We start from the raw sequence: 7,401 nt of genomic DNA, 5'->3' as shown, positions 1-7,401 counted from the left end.
AAAAATGAGTGAAAGAGGGAATTTATTCAAATCCCTAGAAATTCTGGATACTCAGAAGGTCTTAGGGATCCAGAAATCTGTATCATGAACAAAGAAAGCCTACAATCTGCATTTAAACACCAAAGCAGGTCTGCCTCTGACCAAGGGAGGGAGAGGAGAAAAAGTTACATTCTAAGTTGTGCCATGGTGTGTCCTGTTAAGGAGAAACCTGAGATCAAAAATGCTGCCAAAACTGATCTGTCAAAAAGACTGCACTATGCACTGGTGCTTAAAAAGCATGCTGTTCTCTCAGTGGGTGATGGAAGTGCTGAGGCTGTAGCCATTCTCGGGCAAGAGTGCCACAGTAGTTTCTTTGGTTCAGTTTCTCTAAACAATACACACACACACACACACACACACACACACACACGGATCATGACAGTGCCTTTCAACGGACCTAAGTTGTGCCTGATGAAATGTGGTAGAAACTGATACAGATTAGACTCTACCCACGGGACTTCTGTGGGAAGGGCAAAGGAGAACCTATGTGTCTGACAGCCAATGTAACAAGCTGAAGTGCACTGGGACCTAAGACGGCAGGGAAAAGGTGCCAGGAATGGTGGTTTTTCTGGCTACTCACCTCTCACAGAGACAGGTGAGAGGTGACTATCCAGAGAGCAGGAGATAGTAAGAACATGAAATGCTGTAGGTCAGTATTTGTCTTAATGAAGAATTGGTGAGGACTAATGCCAGAGTACAGTGGACGTAGGGGAAAGGCATAAAGATACAGAATGAGGCACAGATCTTATTAGGAAAAATTTCTAAAAAAATTAAAAAGGTTGGTCTTTCACACTCTAAAGAGAGGCTTACAGTGACATTTTCATGGTAGCTAGATCACTCCAAATGCTGGAAACAGGGAGAATGTAACAGTATAAAATGGAGGAGAAGCAGTTCAGAATGGAGGGGATGTTCCCAGAAACACAGAAACGAGATAATTTGCTGTGACTAATAACTGACATTGTGGGGCAAATCCTTCCACATCATTGGGAAAACAACCTTACATGTGTGAAGGCTGCTAGCATTTCAATTGTTTTAACATAGTATTTCCCCAGAATATTGTAATGCAAAACTTACCTGATTTGACTATCTTTTCTTTCACCTTGCCTAGTCCTTTCCATGGAAGGGGCACTGTGATAGTGGGCTCAGTATGCTTGGAAAGAATACAGTACATAAGAATGTATACTTCATTCACTACAAAATTTATAATTTAGTATAAATATAGAACTTTAATTACCTTTGTGCGAGCAGATGAGTCCCGTGAGGCTGAAACACAAAGAGGATATATTCTCAAAGGTGAAGAGGACAAAACAACTCCTATATTACTGATGTCTCAACATAGAGCTGAGGTCCATGGTTAGCTGTGCACAAAACTACTCTATTTCCTGGGTTTCTGTGCTGGCTGGTTTTGGGTGACAACAATCATGTGACTGAAAGTATATTTATTTAGTATATTTAGTGAATAGGTTTTGTGAAACATGCTGTTCATTTTACAAATCTAAGACTATGTGTCCAATGACCATAAATAAAACAGACAAGGGTACATGTACCAATGCAAAGATGCAGACTGATGGATTCAGCAATATTCCATCAGAGAAGCAAAGAAGGGCCCTGAGAGATTCAGTGGCAAAGGCAAAGTAAAAACAAAAACAAGCTGTAGTACATATCTTAGTAGAAAACAATTGGAAGGATTTAATCCCTATAATTTTAAGTTTGTATACATTTATTCCATTTGTCCTTCCATTTTTGTTTGGTAAGGCTAAATCTGTGTTCAGACTCCAGGGGAAGGTCAGGTTCATTTCTCAACAAAGAAATATTTAAATCAGTCAGCTGAAATACATACTTTGACACTGACAGCTACACCACCTATTGTTTTCACAGATGAGATGCTGGTTCCTCTTGTGCATCCTCTTTTCCTGTATTCTCTGGTATAACTGGATTAGAGTTTCGAGATCCCCTCAAATGAGAACAGATAGGTCTTACATCTAAGAAATAAGATTTGATTGGTGTAAACTTTTGAGACATGGCAATCCAAAAGAAAAAGGTGAAATGGAAGGGCATAGCTTTATCAGATATCAAGAATAATTTATTACACACACACACACACACACACACACACACACACACACACAAATATGACCAACAATTTGGGTGTTCAAAGAATAAACTGTATAAAGTTTTCTGTTTACAAATGAGTTTGGTTCAGTGTAACTTGACAGTGTTTCAAGTGTATTCATGAAAGGCCTGAACTGTCACAAAATTATAATTAGCTTTTGAAGGATGAGGATGTAGCTCATTAATGAAGTAAATTTCCAGAATGCTCAGGGCCATGACTTTATTTTCAAGCAAATACAAAAGAAGGGAAGGAAGAAAGAAAAAAGTGAAAGAAAGAACAGGAGGAAGGAGAGAGAACAGAGAGAAAGAGAAAGAAGTAGCTGTCTTTAAAAACAACCAATGATTCTGAAATGTAATTTTTCTCCTCAGAATGATTCAAGTTGAAGCCACAGCAAGCAGTATGTCTGGTAGGTACAGAGGAGATGGCCATGGCTGCAATTTTTTCCCAACCTACCAGCTCCTCATGATTCAAATGATGGATGAGTTACAGTCTCTCACATATTTTGGGAAGCTAGATATACTGATAACCCCTAAATTGCATGCTCTTAGTTTCCCCATTCTTTCCTCCAAGATTAATTACCCTGCTAGCTTCTTTTGTTCTTTCCACATTTCTCCTTCCCTGGGACTTTTCAAAAGCAACATCTTAATCTCTAGTCTTGATTCTTTCCATTTGACATTCTGCCTATAGATTATCCCCACTCCTTCTTAATTCCCTATTTAGGGACTAGACCTAAGAAAACTAAATTCTGTACTTTGAGTCCTTCTCATTCTTCAAGAGAGAAGATCAGAATAAAAACAAATTGTATGCAATCACTTGATCATACTTGATGTTCCAGTGGCTCTGCACTTAGTTTTGCTACAGGAAAATCCTTTCCTGACCTCTTTACATGGTAGCCTGCAGATAGTGATGATTGGAATCACCTTTGGCCATAAGGAAACATGGATGCACAGACCAGCGAGGTCAGAATGTGCATTTTCAATAGGGTTCCCAACAGATAATCTATTAGAGTTTGATAGTTTGGGTCTGAACTTGGTCTGCTTCTCATTTCCCTGCCTTCAAGTGCCTTCCAATAATAGAGATAGAATTCTACCCGATGATGTTCCCAAACCTGGAGGATGAGAAGTTCTTTCTTATTCATATACTTGCTGTATTCATTTACTTACTGTACTTACTCTCTCTGCCTTTCGTAATGCTTATTTTCTCCCTTCTCTTCTCCACTTCACAATTTCCAACTCTCCTGACATGTATGCATTTTCTCAAAGTTTATTCCCCTTCTCCTCTCCAAATTGTCCAAAGTACAGTTTAGAAACCTATGGATTTAGGTATCAGTTCATAATAATTTGCACACTTCTGCACACTTTTACACTTTCCTTCTTGCTGTGTCTGCCCTCTGTGCATCATCCCAGGTAGCAGCAAGAACATCTACAATATAACTTATTTTTAAACTTTCTAAATTTGTTTTAATTATGATTTTTTTATATAAACGTATGACTGGACACATGGATTCATGAACATTTCAGTTAAAAAAAACTTTCTTTCTGCATGATTAATTCTTCACTTGTCAATTTCTTTCTAATGACAACTAAGACAGGAATGAGTGGTGAGAAAATATATTCACACCTTGAGTCATGTGCACAACTGGAAACTCCCATTTCTTTCCACATTTTGAATAGGCTGCTCTTTTTCTTGATACATGAATGAAATTTCTCTGCCTCCACGTCTTCTTTTGTTCTTTATTTACTTACTGTACTCACTCTCTCTTCCTTTCATAATGCTTATTTTCTCCCTTCTCCTCTCCACTTCACAATTTCCAAGTCTCCTGTCATGTATGCATGTCTTGTAAAAAAACTAATAGGGACACTCCTACTATAACCTGCAGCTGGACTTTTGGTCTAAAAGAAGACAACTCATTACCTTTCTTGCTTTTTCATTACTACATGTTTACTAGGTTCATTTTTCCAAGTATTAGAATATACCAGTGCTCATGTTAGAAATCAATATTCTCTTCAAACAACTGAATAGAGTATGTAGTTCTTACCATGGGCATGTCCGTCTGCTTTCTCTTTTGCTGTATGATGTTTCTCTCTGTATGAGTGAGAAATGCACATGTATAGACCACCCTCAGAGAATATTTGCAAAATGAATCACCCAATGTGCTGCATGCAGACTTCATCATCACTCTTTCAGGCATCACCCAAATTATGATCTTGAAAGCAGCTAATTAAAACATAGACAAGTACAGATTTGAACAGTCATACTTTCTACAGGAGAACCTAGCATTTGTCCTCCAGATGAAGCTGAACTCTTTATCTTCCTATGGCTCATGATTTGGTAAAAGCAGGATGGATGTCAGAGAGATGGCATTCCCTGACAATACAATAACAGAAATGTATGTACTCTAATTGTGTAACCAACCATATCTCACACCCCCACCACAAACAATGCAGTAAATACTTAATTAGAACAGTCTTGAGAAACATACGTAAGATTATGTTGCATTACACAATTTAAAAAATGGACTTATGGAATTTTTTATTGTTAAAATTTGTGACTTGGTGTGATGAGAAACCTGGAATCATATGATGTTGAGAAGAAATGAGACACTGTTGGACTTGCCTCATTTTGGTCATCACAGTCTCACAGGATCTAAAAACCTTTTAGTAAATGTTTCACTGAGAAAAAAATCCAGTTTAATAAAATGACAAAGTAGGATGAAGAAATGTTTCTATCTTACTGTTACAAAGCAGCACACACAATCTGGGTAGAGCAAACAACATGTTCCTCTGAGAGAGAACTAAAAAATACACCAATGAAGAAAGATGGTAGCCCAAATATATACAGCACTTCCCAATTTTCAGAGCTTGAGTCATATTGACTGGTGTGTGCTTTCTGGATGAAAAAGAGCAGCTGTGGGAAAACACTGTATGGAGCCTCAGATTAAATGAAATCCAAAATTTTGGCTTTTAGAATAGTAAATAAACTCATGGGATGTTGTGAATCATTCATGGGCTATGTGTGTGAGCTATGCACATTTGAGTATATGAGGAAAACTAGTCTGAAATAGCTGCCTGATTGGGCTCTATGATATATTGTGTGCCTTTTCGTTCGCTCTGCCTGTGATCCCCACACAGCACTTGAGATGAGTGTGAATTTCCAAAATGTCAGCCAAACTGCTAACCAAGACATGACAACGCAAAACTCCAACCTCTTAAACTTGACCCCTTGCCTTATTTGGATGGAATATTCTTTGAATGGCTTCTCCCCAATAAATAGGTGGGTTTCAGGCATGCTTTCTCTCTTTTGCCTGCCTCTTGTGCCTTTCTCTGGCTCCCTTGTGGGAGCTGAGGCTGAGGAGTAATCCTGATCTCCCAAAAAAAGTATTTTCTGTGTCTGTGCAGTTATTTAGTGCCAGTCCAATTCACCTGGAGTGACCCTGATTCCGTCAGGTGTCATGACAATAGGAGAAATATCCTGCTGCAGTTTTAGGGTAAAATTGCACTGGGTGGAAAAAGGAAAGCTCCCCTCTAGTGAGCTGAGAAGGAGAATTCTACCAATCCCAATAGTTGATGGAGAAAGAAGTAGACACTCTCATACATTGCTTGTGAGCCTGAAAATAAAAACTTCTACTCTGGACAGCAGTGTAGAGGTTCCTCATGAAAACTAGGAATATAACCACCTCAACACCAAGCCATAGTACACCTTGGTATTTATCATGAGGAAGTAAAAGTCAGTTTGTGAGATATGTCAACATCACTGTTTTGTAGCAGCACAATTTACAATACACAACCAGCCCAGAGAAATGAATGGACTGCAAATTCCTGCTAGCAGTATCAGGGTGCTGGACAGAAGCCACCTTTACTCAGAGTCCTTGTTCTAGTCATTTCTCATAAGAGATCAGAAACCTCAGAATTTAAAAAAAAAAAATATTTCCAATACTTTACTGTGTCATGAATTCAGTGGCTCTGGAGGCACACACCAACACTATTCTGGTTGGGTCTGGGGGACAAAACGAGAAACAGAGACACAAGAGCTCTGGGCAGCTACAGTAGGTCTTGTGGTCTATGAAGGACTAGAAAAACCCAGGGCACTTTTATTCTGATGTCGTGTTTGCTGTTCTGTGATGCCATGCCAGGGATGTATCTGGTAGAAAACTCATATCATGCAGCACCATACATATGAGCAGATATACATGTATGCCAACCTACCATGATTAGTGGCTTTTGAAATATTTGCTCCAATTTCTGCCACATAGGTGGTTCTAAACTATTCCCTTAAAATAGAAGGGTGATTGTAATGGACCCATGTGGTCCAGCCCCTTTTGCAAGTGTCTGTCTGTGTGACAGGTCAGAAGGAACTGCCTGTTTTGTATTTCCAAGCTGCAGGTGCAAGCTCTCCTCACAGGACGGTGGTTGTTAGACATGATACTATGGGTTTATGAGAGAGACTGAAGGGAATGTGCTGAAAACTCTTATCTGCAAGAGGTGTGTTGTGCCACCTGACAATCTATAATGTAGAGGCCAACAGGGACACTGCACATTTCAAATAGGTGCTTTAAGATCAGTGGTTGTGAGGGAGATAAACTATGCAGTAAGTAATTTGAGAGACAGATAGATCCAGGAGAGGGGGACAAGGTCTCATAAGAAGATATGTTCCTATATTTTCCAGAACAAAGCACAGATTCTGCCAACAGACCTCATCTACCATGCTCAAAGAGAGTGCCAAGAAATCCCTAAGACACTTGGAATCTTGCTCACCCCTGAGATCACTGACTGCAGGAGTCCCCAATAGGGGTCTGCATCACAAAAGAGTCTCCAGACTCCATAGTGAGAGGTTTTATCAGACAAACATACCACATCCCTGAGTGGAAAAATAAAAATACTGAAGGTGAGTTTTCATATGCAGTGAAAACCTCCCCTAAGCACCCCATGCAAGGAACTGGGCATAACTGAGAGAATCTCAGCTTGTGTACTCCTCTACCACTGAATTCAGTGGCTATGGAGGCACACCCCAAACTGAGAGAAACTCAGCTTGTGTACTCCACTACCACATCACTATCAGATAAGGTATGTTTTGGATGGAGAGACCAGAAAAGAGTTGGACTACATTTGCCTCCAAGAAATCCCACCATGGTTTGGTTTCTATAATTGAAAATCCTGAACAAAAATTCCCCATTTCAATTTCATTAATAATGAGAAATTTTATGCTTTTCTTGCTGCTCTTGGCTTTTGTGTAAGTTGTTGTGTAGGGGG

General features: G+C 39.4%; 1 long non-coding RNA gene across 1 annotated transcript; it reads right to left on the bottom strand.

Annotated features, from left to right (window-relative positions):
* Window positions 1–51: 51 nt before the first annotated feature.
* On the bottom strand, window positions 52–7,384 carry LOC107134241. Its single transcript, XR_001502422.2, has 4 exons — window positions 6,907–7,384; window positions 4,191–4,237; window positions 1,274–1,302; window positions 52–1,189 (listed from the first exon to the last, which is right to left on the bottom strand). It is a non-coding gene; the product is annotated as an uncharacterized LOC107134241 (long non-coding RNA).
* Between the last annotated feature and the right edge of the window lie 17 nt (window positions 7,385–7,401).

This window comes from Marmota marmota, unplaced genomic scaffold (genome assembly GCF_001458135.2).
Source record: "Marmota marmota marmota unplaced genomic scaffold, marMar, whole genome shotgun sequence".
In the NCBI taxonomy this organism is placed as follows: Eukaryota; Metazoa; Chordata; class Mammalia; order Rodentia; family Sciuridae; genus Marmota; species Marmota marmota.
The sequence above is the reverse complement of the archived record's forward strand: the minus strand, read 5'-3'. Positions and strand labels throughout refer to the sequence as shown.